At 51.4% G+C, this 12,733-nt stretch overlaps 1 protein-coding gene across 2 annotated transcripts in view; it reads right to left on the reverse strand.

Moving 5' to 3' along the window:
* The window catches only part of PPP2R2A (protein phosphatase 2 regulatory subunit Balpha), a 77,031-nt gene that overhangs the window by 13,842 nt on the left and 50,456 nt on the right, over positions 1 to 12,733 (reverse strand). The window lies entirely within an intron of this gene.

Raw genomic sequence — 12,733 nt, forward strand, 5'->3', positions numbered from 1 at the left:
TAGAGGTGTATATATAAATCAGCTCTTCCACCCCTGAACAGTCTTAGTTCCTGTTTTCTTAGAAACCCTTTTTCCTTCCTTTTGGGAAGCTACACTGGAAAAAAAGAGAAGTCACAGCTTCTACAGTGAAATAAGACGGTTACTCACCTTTGTAACTGTTGTTCTTCGAGATGTGTTGCTCACATCCATTCCAGTTAGGTGTGCGTGCCGCGCGTGCACGTTCGTCGGAAACTTTTTACCCTAGCAACTCCAGTGGGCCAGCAGGTCGCCCCCTGGAGTGGCGCCGCCATGGCGCCCAATATATATCCCTGCCGGCCCGCCCGCTCCTCAGTTCCTTCTTGCCGGCTACTCCGACAGTGGGGAAGGAGGGCGGGTGTGGAATGGATGTGAGCAACACATCTCGAAGAACAACAGTTACAAAGGTGAGTAACCGTCTTTTCTTCTTCGAGTGATTGCTCACATCCATTCCAGTTAGGTGACTCCCAAGCCATACCTAGGCGGTGGGGTCGGAGTGAGAAGTCGCGGCACGGAGCACTGCAGTTCCGAAGGCCGCATCCTCCCTCGACTGCTGGACCAGGGCGTAGTGGGAAGCAAAGGTGTGGACCGATGACCAGGTCGCTGCCCGACAGATTTCCTGGATGGGCACACGGGCGAGGAAAGCCAGCGACGACGCCTGCGCCCTGGTAGAATGCGCAATCACACGGCCCGTAGGGACATGGGCCAAGTCATAACAGGTCCTGATACAGGACGTAACCCAAGAGGATACCCTCTGGGAGGAGATAGGAAGCCCTTTCATACGATCTGCTACCGCCACGAAAAGCTGGGGGGATTTTCGGAAGGGTTTGGTCCTCTCTATGTAGAACGCGAGAGCCCTACGGACATCCAGCGAGTGGAGCTGCTGCTCCCTGCCTGAGGAGTGAGGTTTTGGGAAAAAAACCGGAAGGAAAATCTCTTGGTTGACGTGGAAGGCTGAGACCACCTTGGGCAGAAAAGCAGGGTGTGGTCTCAGCTGCACCTTGTCTTTGTGGAAGACCGTATATGGGGGGTCTACCACAAGAGCTCGGAGTTTCGACACCCGTCTAGCTGAGGTGATAGCTACTAGAAAGGCAGTCTTCCAAGAGAGATAGAGCAGGGAGCAAGTAGCTAACGGCTCAAAGGGGGGCCCCATGAGCCGGGACAACACCAGGTTAAGATCCCAGGTCGGAGCAGGGGGACGGACGTTAGGGAATAAACGTTCCAGCCCTTTAAGGAATCTCGACACTGTCGGGTGAGAAAAAACGGAGCGACCGTCCGCACCCGGGTGAAAGGTGGAGATAGCTGCTAGGTGGACTCGCAACGACGATAAGGCCAGGCCTTGCCCTTTGAGGGACCAAACATAGTCTAAGATTTCGGTTACCGAAACTTCCATAGGGCGGAGATTTCTCTCTACGCACCAACAGGAGAAGCGTTTCCATTTCGCCGAATATGTGGCTCTTGTGGACGGTTTCCTGCTGCTCAAGAGCACCTCCCTCACAGGCGTGGAGCAGCGCAGCTCGGAACCAGTCAGCCACGCAGGAGCCACGCCGCTAGGTGCAGCAACTGCAGGTCTGGGTGACAGAGGGTCCCATGGTCCTGGGTAATCAGGTCCGGATGAAGGGGCAGGGGAACTGGGTCGGCTACAGCCAAGTCCAGCAGCATGGTGTACCAGTGCTGCCTGGGCCATGCCGGGGCCACCATGATCACGAGAGCCCTGTCTCTGCGCACCTTCAGGAGGACCTTGTGGACCAGAGGGAACGGGGGAAACGCATAGTAAAAGGTGGGTCGACCACTGGATGAGGAAGGCATCCGCTATCGACCCCGGCTCCCTGCCCTGAAAGGAGCAGAATGCTGGGCACTTCCTGTTCCCCCTGGACGCAAAGAGGTCCACCCGGGGATAACCCCACCTCCGGAAAACGGAGAGAGCGACGTCCGGGCGAAGGGACCACTCGTGTGACAGGAAGGATCTGCTCAATCGATCCGCCAGCGTGTTCCGTACTCCAGGGAGGAAAGAAGCCCTGAGGTGAATGGAGTGGGCTACGCAAAAGTCCCAGAGTCGTATCGCCTCGAGGCACAGGGAGGAGGACCTGGTGCCGCCCTGCTTGTTGATATAGTACATGGTCGTCGTGTTGTCCGTGAACACGGCGACACAACGACCCTGAAGCTGATGACAGAACGCTTGACAAGCAAGGCGGACCGCTCTCAACTCCCGCATGTTGATGTGTAGCCCCACCTCCTCCTGAGACCACAGGCCCTGTGTCCGCAGGGTCCCTAGGTGGGCCCCCCAGCCTAGATCTGAGGCATCCGTTGTCAGGGATACCGAGGGCTGAGAGGGGTGGAAGGGAAGACCCGCACATAATACGGACTGGTCTAGCCACCAGCCGAGAGAATCTAAGACCTTCTGGGGGATTGTGACTAACATGTCTAACGGTTGCCTTGCCGGCCTGTAATGACTGATAAGCCACAGCTGGAGAGGCCTCATGCGGAGCCGAGCGTAGTCGGTCACAAAGGTGCAAGCCGCCATGTGGCCTAACAGGGTTAGACATGTCCTCACTGACGTCAATGGGGCTGACCGCAAACGTTGAACGATCGCCACCATGGTCTGGAACCGTTGCAGAGGCAGCGAGGCCCTGCCCACAGTGGCGTCCAGGACGGCCCCGATAAATTCCACCTTCTGAGTGGGCCTCAGGGTGGACTTGTCTGTGTTTATCAAGAGGCCCAGACTTGCAAACATGCCGGTGATCACGCGGACATGGCTGTTGACTTGTTGTTCCGACGTGCCCCGAATCAACCAGTCGTCCAGATAAGGGAACACGTGGACACGGTTGCGCCGAAGATGCGCCACGACAACTGCCATGCATTTTGTAAACACCCTCGGGGCCGTGGACAGGCCAAATGGGAGGACTGCAAATTGATAATGAAGAGCCCCCACAACGAAGCGGAGGAAACGTCTGTGGCGTGGCCAAATGGCAATGTGAAAATACGCGTCCTGCATGTCAAGGGCGGCGTACCAGTCTCCCGGATCCAGGGATGGAATAATGGTCCCCAGGGATACCATGCGGAACTTCAACTTCACGAGGTATTTGTTGAGCTCTCGCAGGTCGAGGATAGGCCTGAGGCCCTCCTTGGCCTTGGGGATCAGAAAGTAGCGAGAATAAAACCCCTTGCCTTTCTCGCTTTCTGGAACCGCCTCTATAGCTCCTTTGCTGAGGAGCGTCTGCACCTCCTGCCGAAGGAATTGCTCGTGAGAGGGGTCCCTGAAGAGGGACGAGGAAGGAGGGCGGGAAGGAGGAAATGAAACAAACTGCAGGCGGTATCCCGTCTGCACCATGCTTAAGACCCAGCGGTCCGATGTTATTTGGGACCACGCCGGGAGGAAAAACGAAAGGCGGTTGGAAAACAGGGGGGAAGGATCCATAGGGGAAACTGTTACTGCGCCCTCGGGCGCACCTTCAAAATGAAGGCTTAGGTCCAGGCGGGGGTTTTGAGGAGCCTTGGTTCTGCCCCCCTTGGTTCCCCGAGTGCCTGCGCCTTCCGTTCCTGCCGCGGCGCCTGTAAAGGTCCTGCCGCTGGCGGAACTGGGAAAACGGCCTGCGTTGTTGTTGTTGCTGCGACCTAAAGGGTCTACGCTGCGTCACGGCGGTGTGCATCCCGAGGGACCGCATAATGACCCGGTTGTCTTTCAGACTCTTGAGTCTGGGGTCTGTCTTGTCAGAGAACAAGCCCTGGCCTTCGAAAGGAAGGTCCTGTATAGTATGCTGGAGCTCCGGCGGAAGGCCGGAAACCTGCAGCCAGGAGATGCGACGCATCGTAACTCCTGACGCGAGGGTACGGGCAGCCGAGTCCGCAGCGTCCAAGGAGGCTTGCAAGGACGTGCGTGCGACCTTCTTGCCTTCGTCCAAGATGGCCGCAAACTCTTGGCGAGCATCCTGTGGCAGCAGCTCCTTAAATTTGTCCACTGCCACCCAGGAATTAAAGGCATATCTGCTCAGCAGGGCCTGCTGGTTGGAGACCCTGAGCTGCAGCGCCCCAGCCGAATACACCTTACGGCCAAGGAGGTCCATCCGCCTGGCTTCTCTGGATTTGGGGGCTGGAGCCTCCTGGCCATGATGCTCCCTATCGTTCACTGATTGCACCATCAGTGAACCCGGAGTCGGGTGTACATGGAGATATTCGTATCCCCTAGAAGGGGCCATGTACTTCCTCTCGACGCCTTTCGCTGTCGGAGGGATGGAGGCCGGGGACTGCCAGATGGTGTTGGCGTTGGCCTGGATGGTCCGTATGAAGGGCAGGGCGACCCTGGTGGGAGCATCAGAAGAGAGGATGGTTACAATTGGATCCTCTATCTCCGAGACCTCCTCTGCCTGCAGACTCAGATTTTGAGCCAATCGCCTGAGGAGGTCTTGGTGCGCCCTGAGATCCAGCGGGGGGGGACTGTTGGAGGAGGTACCTGCCACCGCCTCATCCGGGGAGGAGGATGAGGAGACCCCAGGCACGAGAGTGTCTACCTGAGGGTCTTCCTCAGGCCTCGCCTCTGCCTCAGGAGCCACAGCGGAGTCTTGCTGCTTGGACCCTTCCTCCCCTTCCGGGGAAGGAGGGGGGCGAGACAACGAGGCTTCAGGAGCCCTACGCTCCGCAGTCGCCGGCCTAGCAGGGAGCTGCTGGGGGCCCTGGGCCTGATGGTATGCCCAGGGTGTCCAGAATCCCCACTGTTGTGGGCCTTGGTCCTGCAGCGGCGGATCACCGAACAGCGCCGTCTGCCGGTCGGTGCCCAGCGCATACCCGCTGTCCGTCTGGGAGGATACGGACGGCTGTCTAGAGGGCCATGGAGGGGCCGACCCTGGATGGTAAGGGTCTGCGCGGGTCGGCACGGAGGATCGTCTCGGTGCCGGGGACCGGTGCCGGGAGTCATATCGGTGCCGGGATCGGGATCGGGACCGGGTTCTGTCGCGGTGCCGGGATCCTGATCGGTACCGGGCGCCGCTTCGGTGCCGGGACCTGCCACCGGCTCGGTGCCGGGAGGTCGACCGAGACCTGCCACCGGCTCGGTGCCGGGAGGTCGACCGAGACCGGGACCTGCCACCGGCTCGGTGCCGGGAGGTCGACCGGTGCGGCGAGTAGCGTCGGGACCTGCTCCTGGAATCGCGGTGCCGGTCTCGGCGACTGGAACCTGACCGCGATTGTCTCGATGTCGACCGGTGCCGCGAGTGCGACCGGTACCGCTGAGGGGAGCGGTGCCGGGACTGCGAGCGGCGGCGGGACCTGGAGCGCCCAAGACGTCGGGACCTGGATCGTGAACGAGATTTTCTGGGCGGTGCCGACATCATGGGCTTGCCTCTGGACACAACCCGCACCGGAGGTGGCAGCCGAGTGGGCTCAGTCAGGGCTATGAGGTCCCGAGCCGAGGCGAAGGTCTCCGGTGTGGATGGGACCGTTATCTCAACCCCAGATCTCATGGGGGAGCTCGGCGGTACCAGACTCGACGGACCCGCTGGGCCCGGAGTCGACGGTGCCGGCGGCGCCGCGGCCGATGTCGAGGCCGGGCGCTCTAGCCGGGTCTGCCTGGCCGGAGTATTGGACTTCGACGGCCTTGGTTCTGACTCCGGTGCCGGAGAGGGTCGGTGCCGGGGAGTCTTCTCTGTGCCGGTGCGATCCGGTGCCGGCGCCGAGATCACGGCCTGCGAAGCCGTCGGGTCAAGTGCCGCCTCCATGAGGAGAGTCCGGAGCCTTTGATCCCTCTCCTTCTTTGTCCTTGGCTTAAAAGCCTTACAGATGCGGCACTTGTCAGATCTGTGCGATTCCCCGAGGCACTTCAGGCACGCTTCGTGGGGATCGCTGGTAGGCATGGGCTTCTTGCAGGCCGCACACTGTTTGAAGCCCGGCGAAACAGGCATGAGCCTGGCGCCGGGTGCCGGGAAGGGCTAAGCCCCCGGGGAAGAACTACTTAACAACTATTTAACTTAACTATCTACTTAACCAACTAATTAACAACTATAATGGACTAGAGATGAACGATAGATAAACGATAGAGAACTAGGAGAGCTAGGGACGTGGAGGACAGCTATGCCGCGCTCCACAGTTCCAACGACCGACACGGCGGTAAGAAGGAACTGAGGAGCGGGCGGGCCGGCAGGGATATATATTGGGCGCCATGGCGGCGCCACTACAGGGGGGGACCTGCCGGCCCACTGGAGTTGCTAGGGTAAAAAGTTTCCGACGAACGTGCACGCGCGGCGCGCACACCTAACTGGAATGGATGTGAGCAATCACTCGAAGAAGAACTCAAAGTTACAAACAAGAGAGTTAACGAACTGACCAGTCAATCAGACGCCTCATTTGAAAAAAGTATGCAATCAGGCAGCAGCAGTGACAAAACAAAACAAAATAAATGCAAATACAGTGCAGTACAGTGTTAAACTACTTTTAAAAAAGGGGAGAGAGGGGAAAACAGCATTCTTCTTCTGTATAGTAAAGTTTCAAAGCTGTATTAAATCAATGTTCAATTGTAAACTTTGGAAAGAACAACCATAACGTTTTGTTCAGAGTTACAGACAGCCTCCAGTCCTGAAGTGTTCCAAACTGAGGTTTGACTGCAGGGGTGGCCAACCTGAGCCTGAGAAGGAGCCAGAATTTACCAATGTACATTGCCCAAGAGCCACAGTAATATGTCAGCAGCCCCCCATCAGCTCTCCCGCCCTGCTACCAGCACCTCCCACCTACCAGTAAACACCCCCCCATAAGCACCTCCCCCTCCCTCCCAATCAGCTGTTTGTGGCATGCAGCAGTCTCTGGAGGTAGGGAGAGGGGAAGGAGCGAGGGCGCTGCAGGCTCACGGGAAGGAGCATGAAGGGGTGGAGAGGGGGCAATGCCTGTGGCAGAACCAGGCGTTAAGCAGTGAGCACCCCCAAGCAATTGGAATGTTGGCGCCTGTAGCTCCAGCCCCGGAGTATGTGCCTGTACAAGGAGATGCATATTAACTTTTGAAGAGCCGCATGTGGCTCCGGAGTCACAGGATGGCCACCTCGTTCTAGTGTATCACCTTTAGCCAGCATAACTTTAATATTAAAAGCACACTTATGATTGACAGCCTGTGCTCTGAGGGCACCCTGGATGCATGGGAGAGCTGCCTGGAATGACGGGAAGCCTCAAATCTTACACAGGCAGCTGCTCTCTCTGCTAAAAAGCTGTGTTTTATGTAGCGATTCCTTAAAGCCACTCTCACACTGGAGGAACTTGACCTCCTCCCATGTGAAGAGCAACCAGGAAGGAAGCAGTTTTTGAAACATTCCATAGCTAAGCACACTTCTAGCTTCAAATCTTGTGTGCTTTCATATCTCACCTAGGTTCTTGCAATCCCACCATCACCATCTTAGGTTGACAGGTGAATCATGCCTTTGCTGTGACGAGCTCTGGGTTGTGAAACTTGTTCTTCCCTTTACATATGACTCAGGTCCATTCATCCACGATTGTGCCCCTCTGCCTGACCCTAAAGTTATCACCTTGTATGATCATTGTTGGCCCCAAACGCATTACATTTTCTGAGATTGGGTGACAGGACATGGATCACTTGATGATAACCTGTCTGTTCATTCCCTTTGGGGCACCTGCCATTGGCCACTGTCAGACGACAGGATAGGATACTGGGCTCGATGGACCTTTGGTCTGACCCAGTATGGCCATTCTTATGTTCAAATCCTTTTGTCTTGTATCACATCCTTACATTTTAATGAAGATGAGTAGTTATTAGAATTTATCATGTTGTAGAGTAAGCCAGAACAAGGAGAAGAAAGCTGCCTTAGAAATCACACTATTTAACACCCAACAATTATTTTGGCCTCCCATTCTAGAAAGAGGAAGGAACTTGCTGTTGTGTTTCAGTCATGCCTAACAAGTTAAGCAGGGTGAGGCAATCAGTACACTGAATGGGACACTTCCAAGGTAAAGCTATTGTGCTGAAGGATGTGCTGCTGGTCATGATTCAGTGGTGTTCTCTACTTCAAGTCAATATTAAACTCAATGATTCAGATTGACACACACTTGTTTGTGGATTAATAAAAAAATATACAGGGCTAGAGGGTTCTATAATGTAGGAGACACCATCTTTAGGATGAAAAGCAAAAGGTCCTTTGAGTCATTTAGGATATCATAGAACTAAACATAAAAATGTAGGAGGAATAAACCCCAGTCCCCTTAAGTCAAATTCCAACTAGGACAATTACAGTCCACCTTCAAAAGGATACAATATTCATTTCCTGTCCTATCTTATGTAACTGTTTACTTTAAACTGTTGAACAGCTGTCACATTCCAACTCAGAGATGGTAACATGTCAATGGTGGATGAAGTTACACATGCTTGTGTAACTAAACAGAGGAATCACATTTCAGTGATGCTCTCTACATGTTATAAAGAACTCTGGAATGCTTTGTGTCTGATGAAAGGTGCTATATGAATCTAAGGTATATAAAAATGCTCCTGTGTAAATAATCTTATTTATAAAACAGCTCCTGCCAAGGTCACACACAAGTAGTTACAAAATAATAAATCCTGGCGTATTATTAGGGCATCCATTTTTCTGAACTCATTCCCCAAATCTCAGGAAAGTAGTCAACATATATGCTCCCAAAGCTCTATTTTGAAGGTAGGTTTTCTGCTCTTCATCACTGACATATTTCTACAGTTCTCATCACCAGAGTGTGATTTCTGAACACAAATGAATTCATCTCCAGAATGTTCATGTGAAGTAGGAAATATCATCGGCACTCTACAGATCGGGGGGAAAAATGGAGGTTAAATGACTTGCCCAAGGCCACATATGAAGTCTGTGGCAGAGTTGGGAACTGAAGGAGAAATTACTTACCTGTGGGGCAGCTGGAGTTCTTCAAAACGTTTTGTGCCTATGGGCACTACTGAGGTTGACTGAGCCCTAGCAGAGGCAGAGTCACTCCAAGTGGGGGCTGTGCTCCAGATGCTTCGTAATAATCTAAGATGCATCTTGAAACTCACTTTGACAGTCTCTGTGTAGAGAAACTGGTTTCCCCTTCACCCTTTCAGAAAAGGAGATAAAGAGTCTGGAAGAGGCCCTGGAGGGACTTATTCTATCAAGGTAGACAGCAGGAGCCCCTCTCATTTCCAGAGTATGAAGACTAGCCTTTTCTTTTAGGGTGAGCCTTGGGGTAAAACACTGGGAGTCAAATGCCCTGACTGACGTGGAATTCTGAAAAGACCTGAGGTATGAAGTGAGGATGGGGATGTAAGGTCACTTTGTCATGGTAGAAAGTTGTTTAAGAGTAGGTTACAGCCAGGAGTGCCCCTCGCTCTCCTACTCACCTGGCTGAAGTTATGGTTATGAAGTCTTGAAAGACAAATGAAGGAATGAACAGCTGCCCATGGGTTCAAATGGAGAATAACTCAAGGTGTTCAGAACTAGGAAAAGATTCCAAGGTAGAGTTAGCTCCTTGACATGAAGGAAAAGGTTAGACAAACATTTAAAAATCCAGGCTATGCTAGGATGAGCAAAAACAGAAAAACCTTCATCAGGTGGGTGAAAGACTGTAATGACAGCTAAGAGACCCTAATGAAACTGAGTAACAAACCTTGGCGTTCTGTAATGAATCAGGCAGTTGATTATGTGCATGAGGAGACATAGATCAATGGGCACACCAGGCTTGGAAACACTTCCACTTTCGCAGGCAGGTTTTCCACTGCTCAGGAAGAGTCTTAACTTCAGGAAAAGAGACCAGTTCTATGTCCGAGAACTACTTAGGAATCAAACCTTGAGGTGTGGTGAAGAGATATTGGGGTGGGTCATGGTGCCTGATATCCGTGTCAGGAGAGCTACCGTGAGCGGACAGCAAAACTGCACCTGCAGAGAAAGGGGCAAAGTAGATTTGGGAACAAGTAGTAGATTTGTGGCCATAACCTCTCCTTAAGTACAAGCAATGGAGCATCACACTGGACAGCGTTGCAAAGAGATCTATCTCCAGGAGGCCCAAAGGCTGACATATGCTCCAAAAAACCTAAACTGCTAAAAATCACTCGTGGTATTCATGAGCAAGCACTTTCATGGAGCCTGCTATGGTGTTTTTCAGAGTCATCTGGCCTTCTGAAATGAGGGATTGAAACTGCTCTTTGGGCTTGAGGCAAGTCATCAATAAAATGTTAAAAGTATAGAAAATTATATTTTGCCATCAGGACTGATAGTTCATGATCCTAAACCAGAGAGCAGTTGATGAATAGCTCTTATGGACTTCAGAGGCCAACATGCTTGTGCTTTTGTCCGAGAAAGTCCATTTGAAGCAAGCTTGTTGATTCCTCTTATTGAGGATGTTCACTAACAAGGAGTTGGGGGTGTCTACCATGCAGGCTGGTGAAAATAGTCCCTCATTAGGGTCCATGCGTTCCTCGTGGCTGTGGTCTCAAGAGAAAGGTACCATGAAGCATGTGTTGAAGGCCCCTTAGAAGAGTCCCTGTGTCTGGAGGCATTTGCTGCTGGTACCAATGACAGCATCATTTGGTGCTGTTTGCTAGAAGACTTCTCAGCGTGAGGAGAACCAGAAGTATTTTTGATGGGTACCAGTATCTCGGTACCAGGGCCTGCAGGAATCTTAGCAGTACCTATACTGGGAGGAGACATCTCCTTCTTCCCTGGCCTCAAAAATGACTTTGCTCTCCTTTTGGAGTCTGTCTCCGGGGAATGGGGTTTCTTCATTTTGAGATGTGTTGTTTCCTAAGCTGCCACATTGTCTCTGCTTACCCAGGCTGAAGTCACCAGTGCAGTCTGAGTGGTAGAGGCCAATGCACTTGGGGTGAGGAAATAGAGAATTGGACCCCACCTGTTTCAAGGAATATTCCGTCCAGAGAAATTTCAGTCAGTCAGTCTTCCCTCAGCTTCTGAGATGCCTTAAATCCAGAGAAAGCCTTGCACTTGGATGGGATGTGAAACTCTCCAAGGCAGCAGAGGCAATAGGAATGTCCATCGCCAAGAACTCTATAAAGCAGTCTGGAGGCTTTGAAACCCAGTGTCTTTGGCATAACCCGTTGCCAGGGAGACTGCAGACAAGGGCTGAGTGGGAAGGTGGCCCTGGCAGCAAAAAGAAAATTGGAGGGGGGACTCCAAAAACACACATCTATGCTTAAAACATACAAGAAACAGCTAAAGAACAAAACAAAATAAAATGGTAAAAAAACCAAAGCAATTACACAGTAGCTGGAAAGCTAACAGCAGACACCACGCAGGTCTATCTTAAGCTGAAGGTAACAGACAGGGAACTGGAGGCTATATATCCTTGCACCAGGGCACAAGGTTGCGTCGGGCGCAGGCACTGACATCGCTAACTAAAATGTCCGCTCAAAAGTGCTCAGGTGCACTCGCATCCAAAGGTACAGCGGCCATAGGGACTGTAACTTGAAGAAGAACCTAGATTTCCTGAGTCAGAATCCAGTTTCTTAACCACAAAACATTTACTGCTTGTATTCTAGTGTAACTAGAACTGGCACGGAGCCAAGGTGCAGACGCTGGCTTGATACACATATAATTTAAGCAAATATTTACCCAGAAACTGTGCAAATTAAGGCACAAACACCCGTTAATAAATAACATTTTGTACTGAAAACAGGAAGCTCTGCATAAACACACAGAAAGGTACTCAACTACACAAGACCAACAGCAGCTCCTGCCTTTCTGACACCTCTCTGAGGATATCCTAGCCAGTCACACTGGACTCTGATTTTCACTGGCATTTCTGACCTGAAATTAAGAGGAGTTTTCAGAGCAGCTGAGCATTAAAATCAGGTATTCAGTGACTTCCACTTCCTTAAACAGAGCCTAACTTGTAACCAGAATTGCTAGACTACTAACAAGTTGCTGGCCATCCCCACTTCTCCAAAACCGTACTGATTTTTAAACAGGGAAAGGGTCCATATCCTGCAAGTTCAGTCATCTGAATTTTCACCACTTCAGTGGCCCATAAAACAACTGAGGCAATGCTATCTTCTGAGGCAGCATAATGATGCAACACACAAGGCTGCAACAGAATTTGTCTCATCACAAAGGTGGAAACTTGTAGCCAAGAAATTGCAAAACCCCCAGTGGGTTGGTCCTGGGGATTTCAAGTGGACAAAAAATGAGTGGGACCCAGCCAGGGCTGGCAGTGAAAAAAAGCTTCCTGAACCTCAAGAGAGAGGGTGAAGGAAATGTCTTTGGGGAAGCCATGAAGAACTTCAAAATCTTTACATGGCTTAAAAGGACTAGCTGTTCTGTGATGCCCCTTAGCATCACAGAGTAACTTTTATGTGCCAGGAATCATCACTTTAGAAATCAGAGTATTTGCTATGCAATGAAAATGTTTCAGTTATATGGACTGTCTATTTACCTGACCAGCTGCAAAAATAAGAACTAAACATGTGAAAGAGAGGCTATTTTTGACCTAAATGAAATGATGTAATTCTAATTATTGTTTAATCTTATTGTTGTATACTGTTTTAGGGGTAGTGATTTTAAAAGGTGAAACTGATTTTAGGACAGGGCGAATCCTGGGTTTTTAATATCTGTATTTGTTTTGCTAAGTTGTGTTGATGTAAATTTTGTGTTTATGTTTATATTTACAGTATTATGCACAATGGTCTAAGGATAAGATGCTACATCAGTAAATTTGAACGTGTCAGATCTAGGATTCATGGGTTATGCAATATATTCTGCATTAATAGATTATGGTACAG

The sequence above is a fragment of the Gopherus evgoodei genome, chromosome 2, assembly GCF_007399415.2.
Source record: "Gopherus evgoodei ecotype Sinaloan lineage chromosome 2, rGopEvg1_v1.p, whole genome shotgun sequence".
NCBI classification, from domain to species: domain Eukaryota; kingdom Metazoa; phylum Chordata; order Testudines; family Testudinidae; genus Gopherus; species Gopherus evgoodei.